The sequence below is a fragment of the Nannospalax galili genome, unplaced genomic scaffold (genome assembly GCF_000622305.1).
Source record: "Nannospalax galili isolate Female #2095 unplaced genomic scaffold, S.galili_v1.0 scaffold824, whole genome shotgun sequence".
Lineage (NCBI taxonomy): Eukaryota > Metazoa > Chordata > Mammalia > Rodentia > Spalacidae > Nannospalax > Nannospalax galili.
Window position 1 is genome coordinate 469,989 of NW_008351697.1, and position 22,836 is coordinate 492,824.

General features: G+C 38.3%; 1 protein-coding gene and 1 long non-coding RNA gene across 2 annotated transcripts in view; one reads left to right on the top strand and one right to left on the bottom strand.

The window, feature by feature from the left end:
- Cntn5 (contactin 5) overlaps nt 1-22,836 on the top strand; it is a 553,885-nt gene that overhangs the window by 281,994 nt on the left and 249,055 nt on the right. The window lies entirely within an intron of this gene.
- LOC115066889 lies at nt 8,084-21,845 on the bottom strand. The gene is made up of 3 exons (XR_003846341.1): nt 21,774-21,845; nt 10,452-10,490; nt 8,084-8,699 (listed from the first exon to the last, which is right to left on the bottom strand). It is a non-coding gene; the product is annotated as an uncharacterized LOC115066889 (long non-coding RNA).

Genomic DNA, 22,836 nt, shown 5'->3' on the forward strand with positions numbered 1-22,836 from the left:
GAAGCCGAGAGCGTGGAATGAAAGATGATGTCTGGATTTAACATTCATTTGGGAATCATTTAGAAACCTTGAGATAAAAGGGTTCTGTGGAAATAATAAATGTGTGTTACTTAAATTTTGAGGGACCAAGAGATTCATGTGTTGTCACAAGATGATATTAAAAACAGCTATTCATTTTTCAAATAATGAGATAAAACGTGCATTCTGTGTTGGCAGCAAAATTCCACCTTCAGCTCTTCCTATCCGTTTTCCTCCAGCAGCAGGCCGACTGAAATAGAGAGTGAGGATCACGGGACAGAGAGGGCCACTCTAAAAGAGATTTAATTGGGAAGCAATTTTTAAAATTCTTTCATTGTGCTATTGTCAGAATTGCCAAGATTCTATAAGATGCTCTGGCGGCAGGCTGGCTCTGGGAATGAAATGCCATCAGCTCTCAATGGGCTGCATTTTTTCTGGTGCCTGTGCATTTGTGTTTATTTAAGTATAGGGATACAAATGCACGATTTCCAAGCTTGAGGCCAATTATCCAGGGATGTCTCAGTTTGACTTATGGCTATTTATAAGCAAAGACATTCTGTGTGATCAGACTCGAAACTGAATGCAAAATTCCTCATCTTTTGTTATATTCAAAGACGACATTTGGAGGTGATTACTTAAATTATAAGGGAATGAATATCCATCATTACTTCTGCTTTGTGATACATCTTGAATTAGGAATAACACTAGGATTCCGAAGAAAGGACACACCCAGTAATAAAAGCACCTCCTCTGACAGGGATTCTTATATTGGCAACTAGGCTTTATACTGGCTGGGATTGTATTTTATATGAAATTTTATTACGATTAAAACACTGAGTTTTCATTCTTATAATACATATCTTATTATTGAACATAGCTGTTCCAGTGAATTATTTATATTCATTGAGCATTTACCTGATGGGATGGTGCTAACAATCTGTAAAACACTTTTGAGCAGTCATTTTTATTATCTGACTTTATAATCAAAGAAATACAGACTGGAGGCTGGAGAGATGATTCAGCAGTTAACAGCACTGGCTGTTCTTACAGAAGACCCAGGTTCAGTTCCCTGCACCCACATGGCAGCTAACCACCATCCATAACTCCAGTTCCAGGGGATATACATTAAATAAAAATAAATAAATTAAATAATAAATAAATAAATAAATCTTTTAAAAAATAGAGACTAAGGGAAGTGAAGTTTTGTGCAAAGGAAAATATATGGTATACACTGGGAGTTACATCTCGTGGACTCAGGACCTGCACCTTTTATTGATTATTACAATTGTTGTTGTTATATTGTTGTTACTCACTCTTCAGAGCTAGGGCGATAACTGTTATTTACTTTGCAGGGCTAGGGAGTAAAGTCTTTGCCCTGCAAACCGGAGGAGCTAAATTTGAGTCCCAGAGCCTACATTTCCAAAAGCCAGATATGGTGGTACATGCTTGTAATCCCCGCTCAGGTGAGGAAGAGAGACAGGTGGACCCTGGGAACACATGGGTAATCTAGCCTACTTGGTGATTTCCAGACCAATTACTTTATGTAATTAATGTGCATTTAAAGACAAAGCAAATGTGAAGAGAAAAAAGGTTGAAAGCATCTGCAGAAAAGATTCTGGAGGTTGTCCGCCAGCCTTATATATGTTCACACACAGAAACATATACTCTTGGACAGACACACACATACACACAGAAATTTTACTTTTAAACTACTGCATTAGGTTATGAAACTTATACAAATTCGCAAAGTATTATATGATGTTTTAGAAACTACATGTATAAATTGAGAATGTTTAAGTCAGGTTAAATACATCTACTGCCTCAAACAGGAATCTTAGCTTTGTGATGAAAACATTCAACATCTTCTAGCTTTCTGAATGACATACACAGTAGATGATCATTCCTTATAGTTAGATTTGCTCTTTTACATGGGAAATGTTATCTTGTCTATCCAACTCTCCTGGCTGGAATACCATTCGTTTTTGGATCAGATCAGCCTTGCTATCTGCTTTATCTTGAACTCAGGATCTCTCTTTTAGACCTGTCTGTTGCTATGTAACAAATTGCTAGCAAACACAATAACTGCAGGCGAGAAGCTTATTAGGCCACGGTAGTTCCTGGGCTCAGCAGGAAGACTCCTGCTATGGTTTCTTATTTGTCTGCCGTCAGCTGTAGGTAGACGCATCAGCTTTGCTAAGCTGGCTGGTTTCCACTGAACCTGTCGCCTGTTCAGAACAATACAGCTGATGTAGCTCTGGTCACATTGCTTATTTTCTAGCCCGTTCACTGGAAGTGTTCCTTTGCAGTGGAAGAACTCCAAGGCAGTGAGAGAAGAGGAAATCCCCCAAGGTTTCTAAAAGTCCATCCGCTAGCCTGCTGCACACTAATTTTCCCATATTCCTTTGTCCACACAAATCACAGTCAGTCCTGCCTGAAAAAGTAAAGAGCAGAGATAAATGATTCAGCACGGAGCTGAGAACTTGGCCCAGTGAGTGAAGTGCTTGCTGTGCAAACCTGAGACCTGAGTTTGAAAGCTCAAACCTGTGTAGAGTTGGGTGTGATAGCATGTGTCTGCACACCCAGTTCTCCCACTTCACATTGGAGGGGAAGGCAGGAGGAAGCTTAGACGCTTGTGACCCAGCTAATCCCATATACACAGCAGACAACCAAAAGAGCCTGTCTCAAAGTGGCTGATGAAGACCAACACATGAGGTTGCCCTGACCACACTCATGTCACATCCTGTACATGTAGACACAGTACACACACATGCTCACACACACAGCACACATAACTTGTGAACAGATAAGTAGGAAGATTTGCAAAGTCACACTGCAAAAGGGAACAGATATGGAGAGGAAAGTATTTGCAGCCAGTTTTATAGTCTGTCACAGACCTGGAAGAATTTCTTTAGAAAATTTAAGTGCCCTGATTACAGTTAAAACTCAACAAACAGCAACAGTATGGGCAAGAAAGATCAAGTGACTAGGTCATATCTACATAGAAAACTAGTGACAGACTGGGCAGTCAACTAATCTAGTGTGCCCAAGATTAAGGCAGCTTTAGCACTGAAAATTCTCATTCCAGGCACACTGGGATGGGTGGACATCCTAGAAAAGGATTTCGGTTTCCAGAACCTTAGTTCAGTATACTTTCCAGATGATCAAATTAGCCTTGATGTTTGATCTAGGCAACTAAGGAACAAGTAGTGTAAGATCAGCCAGTCCTAGTACCCCTGTGCTTCACTAGCATAGCTTATGATAGTCAATTGGTCCATTGATTACACACCATATTGTTCCAGATGGGATTAAAGGATCTTACTAAACACACTACACCACAATACAGGCAAGTCACCATTCCCCAGGATTCTTGTACTTTAATGATCCCCCTCTCTCCCTCTCTTCTCTCTTTATTCCGTACAATGTACTTTGTTCTTGTTATAATCTTTCAATTCACACTTCAAAATCATCTTCTCCATGACGTCTCCCTTCATGAAGAATCATGGCCATCTACGTTCACCAAACACCTGACCTGCCTTCTGATCACCGTACCTGCGGCATCACCTCAAACAAGTTTGCCTCTCTGGGTTATGCTTTGTTACCTTTTACCTCCTTTATTTACTCATAACGCTCTATACCTCAGAGATACCCAGTAATTTCTTTTGTTCTCTATTTTGTTGAATGAATGAAAAAATGAACACATTCTTTTCTTAGTGCTTACAACAATGTGGCTTTTTTCCTAAGGATCCATGCCTAGTTTTCAATTTTAGGTAAGCATCATGTGTATTTTCATTTTTTCTCTTAGTTTATCTTCTGCCTCAAGCAATATGGCCCCCTCTTCTAATTTGCCAATTTTTGATTGGTTACAGGTTCCTCAGCTCAGATTTCATTGCAATAGTATTGCTTCTAAAGCAATATGACATAAATGCTGCATGAGGTTCTTTTCGGAAGGGACAGATGGTCAATCCACTCTTCTAGTCTAGCTCTAGTTTACAGTCCTGTGTGTATGAGTCTGGTGTGCACCTGCAGTGCCTGTTCTGGTTAATGCCCCATGGAGCCCAGTTCTCAGGGCTCTGACAGCTGATTCTTTAGGGTTTGATGCTGGCTGTCTATTTCCCCACTCATTCCTCAGAACTCTTCTTGGGCACCAAGCCCTTCTGGAAGATTCTCTTACCAAGCCCCTCCCTTTCAGTCAGGTATCTACATCTTTGCACTATGACACGTCTTATTTTTATCATACAATATTTCATTATATGTCTCTCCCATCAACTACTCTTTAAGGCTGGCATCGTAGTTTTCAATCATGCTGTTCTCAGCTCAAAATAGGTACCCAAGGAATCTTTATTAGATGGGTGACTATAAATGGCAACAATTAACTGGACATTTCCAGAAATGGAGGTAATTATTTTGAAATTTATTTTTACTTTTACTTTATGTGTATGAGTGATGTGACTGATAGCACATAGGTACATTCATGCCATGAAATGCCCATGGAATGGAGGACAGAAGAGGGTGTCAGAGCCCCTGGAACTCGAGTTTCAGATGGTTGTTAGCTGCCACGTGGGTGCTGGGAACCAAACCTGGGTCTTCTGTAAGACCAGCCAGTGCTCTTAGCTTCTGAACCATCTCTCCAGTCCCCTATTTTGAAGTATTTTACCAAACAGAAATGCTTAATGTTTGAGATGGATATGTTTCACCTGACTCAAATGTTGTATAATGCATTTCTGTATCAAGTTCAACTTGAGTCATTGTATAATGTATACACGTATCAAAACATTGCATTTCATTTCATTCTTTCAAAAAAATTTTATGTTTTATACATCAATTAAAAGAATTTTAATTTAAATTTTAAAATATAGTTTCAGAGGAAACTCTTACATGAAGAAAGAGCATTTTTCCCTCAGTGTGTTGCTGTGTAATAGCTTTTACATATTCCAATGAGCCCGTGTCTTTAACAGAACTTGGCAAACTTGTATAATTGCAAGACTTGGCTGTCAGAAAGGGGAAACGTCCAGCCTTTGGCTAGCTGAGCCTTTCCAATTCACTCTACCTAAAATTGCAACTTAAATTTAAACATCTTCTTAGTTTTGATAAGTGCTAACCACCACTGAGCCTGTACCAAAGCTAATCAGACATTTCCAAGTCACCCAAAAGATGCCATGGAAGGTGGGGGCATTAACTAGTCCTGTAAATGAAAGGTAAGATTTGATTTGATGGGAGAAAAGATGAACAAATTAAAAGCATTTGATAAATAAATGGGGCTTGATGTGGTGTGTTCCCGTGACAGCGAATGTGCACAGATAAAGAAAGCACACGCTCGGGGTGACACCTTTGACCAGCTTGATGGTGAACGCGGAGAAGCCAGGACAGGTTAGCTCTGAGTACTGATGCTTAGACTAAAAGGGACATGAAGAGCTAGAGCTTATGACAGGCGAGTGACGAAAACAGTACCAATAAATGGACATAAGATTCCAGCAGAGAGTCGAGAGGAAAGGAAGGGCCTATGAAAGACGAGGCGAAGGTTTATTCATGTTTGTGAAAGGACGGAAGATCGGCTGCTTTAGTCTTGACTCTGGCCACTCAGGCATTTATCGGGATGTCCTCTGTTCACGGACTTTATTACATCCTTTTGAGTTCCATTGACCTGTCACATGACTGCCTCTGTTTGTTCCTCTCCCTAAACTCCTGAGAAGCTGCCATGTCCTATTGAGTCAAACATACGCATCTGTCCTAGACAGAAAGCACTGGACTGAATGTGATTATGGGTGGTGAATTCTCTATCTCACTAGTTGTGTGACTTTTTTTTTATCAACTTTAAAAGAAATTTATTGATAATTTCATACATGCATATAAGGTGTTTTGATCAAATCCATCACCACTCCCTCCCCTCCAAGTCCCCCTGTATCTCTTTCTGACAACTTCATGTCCTTTCCTTCCTTCCGTTCTTTCTTTCTTTCTTTCTTTCTTTCTTTCTTTCTTTATGGACCATGACCTGATTGGTAGTAATTTTTGTAATGGTGGTAATTTGTTGGCTAAGAAATTGTATGAAACAGGGAGCAAGCATCAAAATAACACACAGCATAATCAGGGGGTGCTTGATATTGTAACATTTCCTCCTCCGAAGAGGTAACCCTAAAATATTTTAAGGATTAGATAAAGCTCCCAAATACTTTTGACATTTTTGGCCTTTGGAACAGAGTATGCTGCTAAGAGGCCCAAGGACATTCTGACTTTTAGTCAAGAGACTGCCTATTTTTCTTTGGGATCTTTTTACCCTAACTTCCTAGGCAATTCCTACCTCCTATTCTTATCACATTGTCCCCTGAAGAGGTTACCCAAATTGTCACTAGGGAATCAGGATGCAGAACACTCTAGCTTCTTCCACGGTGAACAGGGATGCAGGATGAGGCAACTGGGGTAACCCTTCAGTGGGTCTGTCTGAAAGACTCCCAAATTGCATAACTCTTATCTATAGGAAAAAAAAAAAAAGTCCTTGGCTGGTGACTAGGAAATGTGAAGGAGAAGTAATGGCAACAGTAGTTAGCATTATAAATTCTAGACAGGGAACCAGAAAAAATTCAGAACAGAGCAAATTTCAAAAGTTCTTATCAGAGTCCATTGGAATTTCTTGACAAGAGCTTCCAAAAGCATCCCTCTGTTGGGTTCCTCCTCATTTTTCTTTTGTCTGACAAGGATGGATTTGAGAGTGATGAATTCAGGGTTTGCTTTCAGGCATTTTGATAGCTGTTGGAGTGGCTAGAATCAGTGTCAGTTCCCTCTCAAAGGCTTCTAGATAGAGGGAGAAAACAAATTTAGCCATAATTTTAGAACAATAGTGGGTTGTCTCCCTTAGCTACAGGTGGGCACTACAGTACTGCAGACCAAGATTTGAAATCTTACATCTGAGCAGCACTTTCTGCTTAGAAACAAAATCATCAATGAGAAATAATTATCCAAATAACATTTTATGAGGGCTTAAGCCTAATGTGTGGGAAGTGTAATCCCCTGAACTCTTAAAGAAATATACTGATCACTTTAATCTTTGGTTATACTTTCCTTTCAGGTATTTAAGACCATACAGTTGGCCCAGATAAACCAATTTATTTTTACTCTTAAGGTCATTGGAGGATCTGTTCCTCAGGGGTCACATGGGCTTGTGAGGAGACCCTGGCTCCTTTCTTTTACCAGTTCCGTCTATGTGAAGATAAGTCAGAGGTCCTGCTCGACCGTGGCTGGCTGCACCTGGAAGCTTGGAGGAAATGTAAAGAATGTTAAAAGGATATGGGAATGGAGATATTTTCCAAAATAGATAAAATGAGAAAGCCTAAGCAAGTGATGAAGGTCTATGTGGGTTTGTTATATATAAAGGATGAGACAAAAATAATATACACATAATATTAAAATTTCTAAGGTCATAGTTTAGTCAACTATTTTAAGGAACAAAATATATATCTAGTCAAGGTTTATCTGAGAACATTTGGTTTTTGCCCAAGCTTTACCTACATAGCACATGGTAACTAAAAGTACCAGACAGGTGGAACTAACCTTCTTAGATGTTTAACAGCCATACTTTGAGGCCTATAATAATTTGGTCAGAGGGACTTAAAGGACAGTTTTTTGCTTCTTGCCCTCCAAGGTCAACTAGTTTCAGGGGACTATGGAGCATCTCACAAAATATCCTGTAACTGCAGAGAGTCACCTGTCCTCCTGTTCAGGGAGGCCATGGAGACCCCACCAGATGGACTTGAACCAGTGTCCAATCTACAAAGAGGAGGCTCAGCTCAGAGGAAACATTTCCTCCATGTGTTCAAGTGAAGCCAGCCAGGGTCGAGTTGTGTGACTTTAAAAGTCAGTTCCCTTTTCGTTGGAATAATACACTTGAACTTTGACCTCTAACTTCCCATTAAAAGAATTAGGAAATGGAGCCACCAAGTCAGATGAACTGAGTGTGTATAATTGCTGTGCAGTATTTTAATATACATTTTGTTTACAAGCTAAAATATTTTCAAATGATAGTAAGTGTTAAACATCAATCAACAAGAGTAATTAGCCTCTGTGTGTTCTAGTGCCCTGGATTCTTCACTTAGGAGAAAAGTTGCTAAAAATGATTCTATTTTTGTTGACACTTCAGTAGTTGCGATGAATCCTTGCTGACTTTCTACCTGATGCAAGCATTTTGCCTAATTCTGATTTCACGCGTCGGTAAATTCTGAACAATCCACATCTTGGAGCGTATCATGTACTAATTTTGCTCTGACAACCTTGTAATGGGAATTTGAACACTTATTACATTTTTCTTGTTAAAACCAGGTGGGGCAAAGCACTCCGAGTGTTTATACATCCTCCCCTGGCCTAGATGAGGTGACGTTTGATGTATCTGTTTTCTTTCACTTTGAAATGCCATTTTGAACAATACTGTCCTTCACTGTACTCACGTTTCGCCTGTGAACTCCTATCAATCTGACCCTCAGCCAGAGATGGGTCAAGAAGAAAAGACCATTTTAATTACCTAAAGTCCACCCAGAAACATTGGAGACGTTACAGGGGATGGAAGGTTTATGAATATAACCTTTTCAGTTTGGGGTAGTTTCTGCCATGAAGTTCTTTGTAACAGGAACAGCTCCTTCACACCTTGGCTTACACTCAGTGATCCCCATCAAGCAATGATGATGTTTCTTATGTATCTGCAAGAGGTTCCAAAGATCTTGATTTAAAGCACATGAAGATAGATTGAAAATATGCAGTAAATCGGATTTGTAAAAATTTATACCAAATTTCTTCTTGATAAAGCCGTTTAATTTTATTGTATTAAATACAACTGAAAATTATCAAAGAAACCACTTCTCACATCATACTTTTAAATAGACAAAGGAAAATAATTATGAGAAAGCCAAGAGAAAAATGTCACTTTTTAAAGAGAACATATTAGAGACATTTTGGTATAGTTGGGCATAGGAACAGTAAGTTCCAGGACACGTAGTCACATAAAATATCTTCTGATATATATTCACAGAAATCAGATGGCATAATAGACATTTTGTAAATACTGTCTGGTTCAATCTTGACTTCACTAAAGGAAAATACTATAGCCTATTAGCAGTAGTCAATCCTTAAAAGTGCAAAGTTGACTTTGAATGCATCAAGTAGTCAATAAGTAAATAGTATGGGATGTTCTCCTTTGAGTAGGCTAGGCAAGTAATAACATGTGTTGAGATGGAATTCTACATTGTTACTGTAGTTGATCTCTACTAGCTTTGTCTTTGAACCTGTTGGTATTCCTCTTTCTAATCCAAAGATCCAGAAACAGATCTGTGTTTCTCTTCCCTACCTGTCAGAGAAATATTCTTCCCTGTATCTGTTTTGGGTTCACCTAGAATCTTTGTTATATCTGATGTAAACCAGCAGGGGTGATGCTATGATATCCAATAGAGAACAGACCTGTGCAAGCTTACAGGAGCTCTGCAATGAAGGCTGCACTGTGTATCTCACCCTCATTAAGGCAGGTAGCATCCTTAGCACCCTGGAGAGGGTAGCTTCTAGTATGCCTATTTTGTGCTTGAAATAGCTAACCCTTGGGGATTAATTCGGAGGCTAGTTACTTTAGCTAAAGGTTTTTCTTAAGCTTGCTACTGGCTCTTTCCTGCTGCAGGAGGGATAGGAGGATTGGAACACAGGAGTCATCTGGCTTCAATTATTTGTTGTTTCTCTCATATCTCTGAAAACGATATGAGTCCAAGCAGAAGAGGGCCTGGGTTTCTGCAGGTTTTCCCAGAAGAGATGCCCAAGCTGAGATTTTTAAACAGGGAAATGTGTCGTTTCAGTAAGGCCAGAGGCACAGTGCTTCCTTTGTAAGAAGGAAGCGAACGATCTTTGTGAGATGTCAGTAAGAAAAGATGTTTGTTTTCTGGATGCCTGTCCTCTGGATGCCTGACTTCTCGTACAACTTTCATTCCTACGTAGCAAGAACAGAACAGACTTGAAGTGTCTTATTGACTTGTGCCAGGAAATCTGAAGAGTTCATAGCTATAAGTTGTTAGTGGAAAAGCATGACTCATACACAGATGACCACAAAATATTTCCCAGAGAATTACCAGTTGCTCTGCGTAGGAGTTTGATACCTGGCCTGTGTCACCCTCCCTGTGTCTCATCCTCCTGGCCTGTGTCATCCTCCCTGTGTCTTGTCCTACTTTTCAGGTCCTCCAAACCTCTACATCCCTGCGGAGTTCTGCTTCCACCTACAGATACAATCACCCAGGTGTGTGCGTTTCAAGGCTCCACAATATAACAAATACTTATAAATGGAGGCAAATGCTTAAGATATGCAGATTATTTAAAGGGAAAGATATCCAATGTCAACATGGGGCCTGTGCACACACATGTTCATGTGTAACCTTACACACACATGTACACATACAAGTTCACACATACATACATACCAGAGATGTGTTCCAGATTTGATCACAAGTATTTTGTTTCTGGAAGCAAGAAAATGAAATTATGATAATCTCTTTCTTTCTCTCTCACAGGAAAATATCATAAGGTGTCATGTACAAAATGCTTTCCCCAAACAGATACTAGGAAGTTGACTACCATACTCTTGTCAAAGACATAAAAGTAGTCTACATAGCACCCTACATTCATGGGAGTTCTTGGACTGTCTCCAAAGGACTGCCTTCAATTGTGAAAACAATTTAACATTTTTTTTTTGTATTTGGAGAGCCGATAATGACTATTATATTTACGACTAAGTCAAAATTTTAAAATAAATTCACCCAGATTTAGAAAGTAGTTTGGAGTTAATACCTTCTGAACATAGCTTAGATATTCGCAAGGTAGACTAATAATAAACTTAAGCTAATAAAAGTATCCCCAAGACCACTTCTCTGCTACTCCTGTCTTGTTTACCTCCTTCTTCATAAATTAGCATTTTATTTCCTTCATGCCAGGTATCCTGCAGATGTTAGGAAAATAAAAGCCCCTGGTGTAAAATATAAAAGTTTCTGACAAAAGGTAGATAAATTCTTATTTATTAAAAATAATTTTCTATCTTAGCATGAGGTCAATAGACTTAATGAAAAAAATCATGGCATAAACAATACTGCGACTGCCTAATTATGACATATCAACAAATCCCAGCATGCACTAGGCTATGGGGTTGGAGACTTATTTCCAGAGGCGGAAGACAGATATTATTTTTATCTAAACTTCACAGTGTTTCCTAAAATTAGGCCAGATTAAAATGGAATCTAATTTATGTTGGGGAGTCATGCTGATAACAAATATGAAGAACTGAATCGTAGGCTGAATTAAACCAAACAGAAAGTCTTCATTACGTGAATGGACAGAACTGCATCACTCTTGTCGGAGGGTCCAACTCTAAAGCTGCTTTATGGGCGTGTTTGCCACAAACAGTCTTTAAAATTTCATTTACTTATTTATTTATTTATTGGTCTTTTTGAGACAGGGTCTCCCTGTAGCCCCAACTGTCCTGGAACTCACTATGTAGATCAGGGTGGCCTTGAACTCACAGAGATCCACCTGCCTCTGCCTCCCGAGTGCTGGGATTAAAGGCGTGAGCCACCACACCTGGCAACAACTTCATTTTTAAAAGTATGCAGTAAATTGTAAAGTTTATAAAAGTAAAATAAAATCCATACTTTTAAGCATAACTCATTAACATAGAGATCTGTATCACATCAACATGTAATCAGATAGTCACAGACAAATACATGCTTGCAGACATGTTTAATATCAAATTATTCAAAATATAATGTAGCATAGTTTGCAGGAATGAAATTTAATTTTAGGCGAATCCTAAAACGCTGAGTAAGGTCTACCTTAATGAAAAATAACAGATTTTTCTTGTAAAGAAAAGCTCTGTTGGGTACTGCTGGTAAAGGGTTTTCTGAGTAGATTTTACCAAGATTTCTGGAGGAATAAAAAGTGAAAATTTCATAATACATGGGCTGACGTCATACTTGGGAGCGCTCTTAAAACAGGTTTAGGACTATGCTTGGTCTTGTGGAGACAGGAGGACATCACAGAATTTCTAGTATTGTCCCACCAGCATTAAGAAGCTTGGATAGATGCAGTGGAACTAGTGCTGTGTACAAAAGAATACACAGCCCATAGTAGTGGAAATTGGCTTCATGGAGACTGATACATGGGAAAGAAGACAGTGAGAAGAGACAGAGGTGGGGAGCGGGCACAGAGGGTCAGAGGCCATGGGAAGGTGATGGCTGTAGCAATGAGAAACCTGGGCACTTCCAGCACGATGCTCACTAAGTACTTGCTGTAGGAACTACCAAGTCCACATAGCACCCCCTCATTCTGTCGGGATCCTGAGAAGAGACAGAAGAGACATGGCCTTCATGTTGAAGTTGATCATCACTGATAACATTGCCATGTAGAGAAGTAGAAAAAGTTGGCAGCATATTGGCTCTGTGTCAGAACAGGCCCCCAAAGAATGAAAAATCAGTGTAGAGAAAGGTGGCTTTCCTCTTTGCAACAAAAATTCAACACCCTTAACCAAACCCTCGCCTCTGACATCCACTTGTGAAATGCTACCATGATATCTCAATGCTACAGAAAAGTAGACTATAAAATGAACCATAAATAATGCTAAAATGACCCACCTTTTAAAGTTCCACAAGGAAAGGAGAGAATCCATACATGATTGGGCATTTCAGGTAAAACCAACAAATAGGCTGTGCTGGAGAAACATTTTCTGCTAGAGATGTCCCTGCCCTGGGCCCCTGTTTCTTTCAGTACTTTTTTCTTACTGATTCGTATAGACCTGGTAATTCTTTTGTAAATAAGAGGTAATAGATGGTGATCTCTATTTCACCTATACTTTAGATATGTTTTACTGCTTGGGTAAACATCCAGACTAAAGGGGAAAAGCAGCATGGGTACAATGAAAGAGACAAGTCTTTTTTATTTATCTTTGTGGTGGGGTGTAGGGATTCACCTCTTTTATCTGTAGGTTTAAGTTGCCTCATTCACATCCATGTTCTCTGGCTGCTTAAGTAAAAGGTAGAGGATAAAGTGAGAAGAATTTTCTCCATTAATCCTAGACATCTAAGAACTAATTCATTTTGAGGATTAAAGGAGACCAAGAGTGATCAATTTCCAAAGTAACATTACTTGAACAAGAATATGTGTCACAATAAAACAGTTTAAGTGTAATTATAACTTCCAGCCAAACTGTTATTTTCAGTAATAAAGGCAGATTATCACCACACACACACACACACACACACACACACACACACACACATACACACACACACCCTTCTGTGCTCTGAATTTTCTAAAGGCAACCTGTCTTCAGAACCCTAATGAGAATACTCCTGGATATGCATTTTCTTATTAGATGTTATAAAATGCATCAGAGAAGAGAAAGGAATGGTTTATAAAGCAAATAACACAAACCAAAGTACTCAATCTAATTTGTGGTCCATGTGAGAGATTGTAATTTTTTTACTGGGAGAAAAAAGTGACTGACACTTGCTTATAAATAGTATGATGAAGGGCTTGGTATTTCATTAAATATCCAGTGACAAATCAGACTGCATCATCAGAATAAAAGTTTGATAGGCGCTCAAGTTCAGGGGAATCATGTACAACGGCAACAGCAAAACATGCCATTCCTGCTGCTTCAATCTGGGAGTTTTATTTCAGAATGATGAGACCCTTGTAGCATCAATGATGCCATTTTATTGGCTTCCAGCATGTGTGCATATGCTCCTGAAAATGCTTCAGCCCACTGCATATTGCCGGCCACTTGAAGCCATAACCTTGATAGAGTAAAGTGCTCCCCAAAGTGTCAACATGAAAAATGTACAGAGTAAATTTGTAACCCTAAATCTCACTGTTGCAGAATATGATTGGACATAGTCGTGTAAGTTGGGGGAAAATAGAAGATGGAAGGGGAGGGGAGAAAAAAGACCAAGAGAGAGAGACAAATACATTAGATTTACCGTGGAGCCTGTCAACACCCAGAGTGGTTATAAATGACAGCCAAGGTCAGATACTAGAGAACAGAAAGAGGAAAGGTCAATCCATCTTATCCCACTTAGTTAACTTTTATGGGACTGCATAGGAAATATTTAAATGCTTTTTGTTTGAGCTAAATTATCGAGTTAGCCTTTCACCTTGGAGAGTGACTGGATTACAAGAGCAGACTGAATGGGGCATGGGTGAGGCAACACTTCATAGAGATCAGACAGAAAGGATGAGAAGAATCTCTCAGGCAACCAAGTTAGTGTCATGGTTGAGAGGCTCAGCAAAGATACGTGTGTGTCCTGAAAACAGTTGCTAAGACCAAAAGTGCTGGTTCACTGGTGAGTTTAAGATCTTCCCCCATCAAATGCCCTGCACTCTTTTATATGTATGTATGTATGTATGTATATAGACAGATAGATGATAGATAGATGGATGGATAGATAGAAGATGATAGATGATAGATACATAGATACATAGATCGATCGATCAATAGATAGATAGATAGATACATAGATAGTACATAGATAGATAGGTAGATAGATAGATTGATTGATTAATAGATGATAGATAGATAGATAGATTGATTGATTGATAAATAGACAGATGATGATAGATAGATGATAGATAGATAGATGATAGATAGATGATTGATAGATAGATAGATGATAGAGGATAGATAGATGATAGATAGATAGATAGATAGATAGATAGATTGATTGATAAATAGACAGATAGATGATGATAGATGATAGATAGATGGATGGATAGATAGAAGATGATAGATGATAGATAGATACATAGATCGATCGATCAATAGATAGATAGATAGATAGATAGATAGATAGATAGATACATAGATAGTACATAGATAGATAGGTAGATAGATAGATAGATAGATTGATTAATAGATAGATGATAGATAAATAGATAGATTGATTGATTGATTGATAAATAGACAGATAGATGATGATAGATAGATGATAGATAGATAGATGATAGATGTATAGGCAGACATAAAATTGATAGGTGATTGATAGATAGATAGATGATAGATAGATGTATAGGTAGACATAAAATTGGGTAGTTGATAGATAGATGATAGATAGATAGATGGTAGATAGGTAATTGATAGATGATAGATAGATAGATAGATAGATGATAGATAGATGATAGATAGATAGATGATAGATAGATAGATAGATAGATAGATAGATAGATAGATAGATGATAGATAGGTAGTTGATAGATGATAGATTTCATAAATGTTGGCCCGATAAATTATCACATCATTAGAAACCTTCTGTAACTTCCCACTGCTCATTGTTTAACTGCTGAGTTCAGTGTATAAGAAGCTCTTCAATCTGGATCAACTTCTCTTTTCCATTCCTTCTTTGAGCATTGTTTCCTTTTACTCAAAATTTGCTAATCCATGCAAACATGTTCAGTTCTTAAAATTTAGATGACTGGATAGTCACGTCTGTCTCATCATTCTGGACTTGGTTCACATGTCATCTCTCTTGCCTGCTAGCCAGCCTGCAGACTGAGTGATTTATAATTTATTGAATCTTCCCAATAATCCGATGAAGCAGATATTAATATTGTCACAATTTACAAAGAGAGATGAGGCTTGCCCACTTTTTTTATCTCACTAGTTCTCCACCATGATGGGAAGCACTTATAGCATCCATTGGAGATACTAGACATCAGATCTCCACTATGCACAACACTTACATGGTCCACTCCTACACTGGGCATCGCTTCTTTTCCATGGTAAAATCTCAGCATAGAAACAAGTGAATTGTGGACTGCAATCAAATTAGAATAGGAAAGTAAACTCTGGTTAATGTAGCTGCTTGTATTCTACAGATTTCGGATTCTGGTCTAGAAATCCTGGCTTTTGTTGCCACCATTCTTTTAATTTGTGGGCATTACAAACAGTTTTTTTATTCTCATCGACAAACCGAAATACTTAAAAAGTGAAAAAAAAATGTACTATAATTCTCAATCAGTGGCAGAACATGTTTGAGTGGTTACTGCATATGCAAGAGCATGGACACACATACATACATGGACACACATCATACATACAGAACACTCTGAAACCTTGAGAAAGACTGTCTACTAGGGAAAAACTGACCAGTGTGCACCCAAGAAGCTTGTCTTTTGCACTTTGGTGACAGTTTGGACACAGGGAAATTTCCAGAAGTAAAAATTTAAGAAAGAAGCTGAAGACCGAGTAGATGCCTTTAAATCATTTTTTTTCAAAAGTTCCATAAACTTGTAAAACACAAAGAAAAACAAGACATTATTATTTTTTTAACAGCAGAAGTGTTTTTGGATCTGGACTTGGTTGTGCATAGCTGCAATCCCTGAGTTCTAGGGGCTGAGGCAGGATTCCATGTTCAAATCCAGCTTTGGCTATATAGTGAAGAGACACAGAAGGGGAAGGGAGGGGGGAAGGGAGGGAGGGAGAGATTGTTTTGATGAAAAATAATTATTTATAATAATGTGATTTTTTTAAATTATATAACTGGGCATTAGTTTTTAAAAATGCTTTAGGGAAATTTTGGATTTGGAACTCAGAAGCTAAAATAATCCATCCCTTCATGGACCTTTGAGGTTTGCAAAGAGAAAATAAAATCTGTTTCTCTATTCACATTACCTGAGGCCTCTCATAAGAGGCTCATGGCTGCAAGAAAGTTGAAGGAGCTGTGCTGGGTAGATCTGTCTGAGGCTATCAGTGCTCTTAGAGGAGCATAATGGCGGGCTAGAAGTAGATTCTCCCAGCACTTAAGACAGTCTCCCAGTCAGTGGAACAGTAAACTGTCCTTGCAGCTGGCCCAACTTTGGGCTCCAGACATATGAGTTGTTCTCAAATGGGATCCATCAGTGGTGGCAAGAACAGGCAGGAAGTTCAGTGTGCTGGTTCAATAGAAAACACCCACTGTTGATTCTATGACCAGTATCCTTATTGATAACATCTATACCTTACCTTGCTGAGAGTTAAAACAATGATATTAACTAACTGGTGAAGCTATTTTATAACAATTTGTAAAATACCCCCATGAAACATAGGAGATAGTCTAGCTAATAAAAATTTAAATAATTAAAAACTGGATTTAAATGATAAAGACATAGTATATTCTAATATCTCTAGCTTGATTATCAGAATCAATTTTCAAAATATTTTATTATTTTTATTTTATTTGTTTGAGTATATTCTGTGCATGTATGTAAGTGTATCCCTGTTGTGCAATACCCACGAAGGTCAGAAGAGGGCATTGGATTCCCTGGAAGTGAGTGATGGACAGACAGTTGTAAGAACAGTCAGTGCTCTTAACTGCTGAGCCATCTCTCTAGACCCAGAATATTTTAATTTTACAAACTTGGCAATCTGAGAAAAGACAGGCACTTGACTGTGCTTTTTGCCTGGTTCACTTTTTCAAGGTATTAATAAAATAGCTTCTGAGAATAATGTAGGAAAAACTATAATATACTATTGTAACCATAATATCATATATAATTATATATTATTATAGTTTTTCCTGAAAACATAATGTCTATATTTTCTAATTATTATTCTTGACTAGTGTCAGCTTTAGAAAACAAGTCTTCTGTTTCCTGTAATTTGATGTTGTTTGGGTTTTGTTTTTATTTATTTATTCTTTTTTACTTTTCGTCCTTTGACTTCAAATGGCTGATACAAAGTAAACTATAAGATTTAAATAGCAAATCTGGCTAGCAGCTTCAAGCAGCTCTCCTGAAATAATAATGCAAATTGAATTTCTTGCCTCAGAACCACATCGCCGGTGACGGGGGGGGGGGGGGCATCCTCAGCTTCTCTGTTCCCAGCAGTTTGTGTGGCCGTCATAGTCAGAGGGCCAGCACTAGTTACTTAGCTGGGCTTGCATTCTGGAAAAGCGGAGGGACACACTGAGGCAGCTGTGTGCACACTTGTTTTCTTTCAGTGAAGAACCAGCTGTTGTCCTCTGCAGAGAAAGTAGATTTTATGAGACAGTGAGGTACGTCTATTAAAATCACTGGGGGATAAATATGATTAAGATGTATTGTATGAAATTCACAAAAATTAAATTTAAAAATAGTTGAAAAAAACCACAGAGCATCATTTCTCACCAACATTTTGACATGATGTGTTTTCAGAACCTGCCTTGATCTAGCATGCACACCAGTATGTTTATTGGCATTGAGTGAATTGTTTCTATGAATGTCCATTCCTGCCCTACAAAATGAGTAAGGTGCTTTCCAATGACTACTGTGTGAGTCTAGGAATTTACATATGGCATGGAAATTTGCATGAACAAGGCAATACCATCTTACAAACTATGTGAAGTTGCCCTGCGTGATAGTTTCCACCAAGCAGTGTTTCTCAGAGGGCTACAAGAAACACTGTATCTATCCCAAATGTCTTCCACGGGGCATGTGCCCAACAAATATTAATTTCCCACCCCAGGGTCACTTTCAGGACCTCAAACTAGGGAAACCTCTGCCATCTACAAATCCCTCAGTTTGGGGTATAATACATACCACTGTGATTACTGCAGTTGATATAATCTGATTTGAGAGTACCTGAAATCTACTAACTTTGACAGGACACTTTAAAGAATGACACCCTATTTACAAATACACAGCACTAAACAAAACTTTATCATTAATGGGAATAAGATGATTTCTTCTGAACCAAATATAAATGACATTAACCCAGAAACATGGGTTGATGTTCCAACACAGATGTGGGTATTTGGACTCTAATGCAGAGAAAGTCACCAGTCAAGGCATTTCTGAAATACCTTGTTAGGAAGATCAGGTAGGTAGACACAGGAAAGAGAGGAGATATTTTTACTTTAGTTTTCAGATGTTATCTACTAACATGTTTAGCTTTTGGTTTGGTGAAAATGGTGGTTAATGCATTCTAAAGGTTTTATCAGACAGTTACAAGGATGCTAGGCCAGACCCCAAGGTGTACAATGAACAACTATTTAGGGGACTACAAACAGCACAAGATGATTTGACTTGTGATCTACAACATTCTTAGTGCTGTACGGTCATGAAGGTCTACTCAGTAAATCACCCATGTATAACCTTTAATATAGGTGTCTTTCTTTTCCTGTGAGCTTTAGTTTACAATAACTGTTATACTGCATGTACACGTCATATCTATTAGCTAGTCAATTACTACATATTACTCAGAAAAGTGAATGAGTCCATTGAACAGAGTCCCTCTTTACCCAAACATGAATATATAATGCATCACTGAACTACATAGGAGGAACCCAGACACTCTCTTCCCTTTCTTTCCTTATTTTTTTGGGGGGGGGATCTTTTTGAGAAAGGGTTTCCCTTCTGAAGCCCTAGCTGGCCTGGAAGTCACTGTGTAGAATGGGCTGGCTTCGATCTCACAGAGATTCACCTCCCTCTGCCTCCTGAGTGTTGGGGTTAAATGCATGTACCCCACACATGGCAACACTCTCATTTTGATCTGGGCTAGCCCAAAGAATCTTTTGACATTTCACTACAAACTAGAAATAGTTATCTAAGTTCTTAAACTTCAGAATTCCTTTTTTTCTTTTTCAATTTATATCACAGGCATGGCAATACCTAATTTACAGGGGGGTTATAAATAATATCAAATATGTCTTAGATAAAGGTATCTTTCTTTCAAATATGCCTTACCTTTGAATGGATCATATACTTATTAACTGCTTTACATTTCCTTACATAATAATATTTCTGACTGTGCACTGTTCTGGGGTGGTTGGGGAGTCCTCCCCTCCATCAGACTAGCCTGCTGCTCACTATACAGATTGAAACTGGTGACTTCATAGATATTCTGAATTTTTCCCTATCAATAGAAAAGAAAGATCCAGAAAGGCCAATGTACAGACAGCACCCTCTGTTATAGTGTCTTTTAAGTATGCCTGTCTCTTATTATTTGCTCATAGAAATTTTAGAAAAATCATTGGTAGAAAATGGAAATGACTCTTTGAGTCAATAATAAATTACTGGTATCGAACTCTTCAATAACAAGAAATTGACTAGAAGCCAGGAGGCATTTTGAACAGATCTATTGTCTTCAGTTAGGCTGAGTAAATGAGAATTTGTAATTACTTTGGATTTTAAAAAATACATCTTTTTCATTTTCGAAACTGATTTTTATGAGTGTGATAGTGTATGATTTGCCCAATTACCTGACCATGTAATTTGACAAAATTAAAAATAGTCAAATTCTTTTGACTACAATAAGCCATTTTACTATCCATCTTGTTTCCTGTGTGTTTGAAATTGTGCGTTAGAGGTGGATGAGCTTTTAGGAACTGAAAGCGTTATTCCCATAACTTCAATTGACTTTGCTTGCCTAGAAAAACAAACTGAAAACCTGGCACTTTAAATTTCTATTCCACAAGCCACAGAAATGTTCTAAGTTAATCATGTCAGTTTGTGAGTTTTTAATCCCCCTGTGACAAAGTCATGTTCAGAAATAGAAAATGATTCCAGAACTCTTTGCATCCCACCTCCCTCCCCTCCAACCTCCAAGCAGCTCTGGGTTGTCTTTCCTGAAAAACAAGAAGCTCAGGACAGTCTTTGCAAAGAGTATTCTCCTCTCTGGTTTGTTTGGGAACTATCCTGTCACAAACACAGCAGTGCTCTGTTCTCAGCTGGAAAGCGGTTAAGCTACAAACACATGCAGTATTTCTATGATAAAAGAAAAGAGATGGAATTGGAATGGTCCTGGTTCTCCATTTATGCTTCCCCTCTGGGGTCCGGGGAAGCAGATGATGTGCAAACAGCTGCACAGTAATTGCTCTGCTCTTGTTGCTATTTGGTGATTGCTATTTACATGTAAATTACTACTTAGAAAAGTAAAACTTCTTCTCTTCACCAGTAACCAGACAACAAAATAGTTCTTACTAAACTGTTCAAGATTAATTATGCAAAAATACTTCCTAAAGGAACCATTCTTTAGAAATTGCATTTCTGAGAAAGTGATTTTAGAATGAATAAAATATGAGAAGAGCCTCACCCTGATTCTATACTGTAAACAACTTTGGAAAGTATGTGAGAGATGTATTGTTGCTGGGGGGACCAGTTCTAAGGTGGGAGAAGGGAAGGACCAGCAGCAGCTGGAGAAGACAAACCCCAAGATGCTTGAGGAGATGAGGTGGTTCATTCCAGTCTCCCTCTAAGTCAGGCTGGACTTAATGTGTTTGTAGCTAAAGATAATCATGAGAGTACTGGTCCTTAACCTGCAGAAATTAGATAAATAAAATAAAAAGCACTCTACATGTTTATATTTTTTATTCATAATAAAATCGGTGTACTTTTATTTTAAAATATGAGTATTGGATCATAATCTATACTTTATGTATATTTCACATTGTCATGTGCTTAACATAACCACAACAAAATTCAGTCACTCTACAATATACCTTTTCAAACTTGCACTTAGACTTTTTTAATCAGCCCTCTATTTTTAACATGTGTAATGTGGAATCTGTTTTCATTGTAGCATGCCATTTTAAGAGAGACATATTTAAGCATATATTGTCTTGTGTGTCCAGTTACTCTCTTGGAATCAAAATTTCTGTATTATGCCATATGTTTAGGAATTCTTATATATACTGACAAATTACTTTGCAAGAAAGTTGTCCAATTTTTATCATCATTGAACATAGAGAAGAATGTTTCTCCATTGATTCCACTGAAACTTACCAACATGTCAGTAGTCTACTTACACAGTGATTCTTTTCTTCCTCCACTTCCACAGTTTATAGGATTTCAATCAATCCAGTGGAGTTCAAGCTGGATCAGTTGACTCAGAAAATAAGAACCAAATTTAAAAAACAGCTTATTAAATGGAGAATCATTAACTCATTTAGTCCAAAGGTTAGTCTAGCTTTCCAATTCTGGAATACCTGTAGTTATGTCATGAAGAAAAGAGGCAGGGAGAGTTTAGGAACATTTGGAACAATATAAAGGTTTATTTACAAATCACACACACACACACACACACACACACACACACACACACAAATAAGCTTGAAAGTGACAAGCTTAATTTTTCATTATTTTTGTTCAATGTGGTCAACTCTATGTCCAAAAGGATAATAAAGAAGGGGGAAGGTATAGCTGTCCTCACATTACTACTTAATAATTGATTATAATGTGATATAAAATTTAACTTAAATATATATATATATATAAATTTTTGTGTTTTGCACATAGGCAATTCTACAATTATTCAGTCACTTTTTCTAGCAAAACTTTTTTGACCTTCTACCCTGTGCTAGACACTGATTTCGGTTAGGGATAGGATGATGGATAAACGCTGTTATTTTGCATTTCTTCTCATGACGATCCAATATTCTGGTAGGAGTTAGACAAAAATCAAGTGAGAAACAGAACAAGCCAAATGGAGGGAAAGAGGAAAAGTAGCTGATGAGTGGACTGGAGAAAAGAGAAACACTGCTTTAAGGGAAGGAGGTCTGGAGAGGTCTGATTTAGGAGGAATCTGAGCCAAGGAATCTGGACCTGTGGATTTCAGGAAGATGCCCTTAAAGGAAGGCAAGACCAGGACACAGGACCAAAGATGGAGGGTGGCCCTGGGTTTAGAGACTGGCGACCTGGGGCTGCTCCACTGAGGAGGAAAGAAGTCAGAGCCCAGAGCCAGTGGCTGGAGAGCTTGTGAGGGACGCTACCAGTGTACCTCAGACACGTTTTCCTCAGTTTAGAGGGCTGAATTCCTGTACTTCTGTTAACTTGCCCTGTGGGGAGAATAGGTTCTAAGAAACGGGGGTA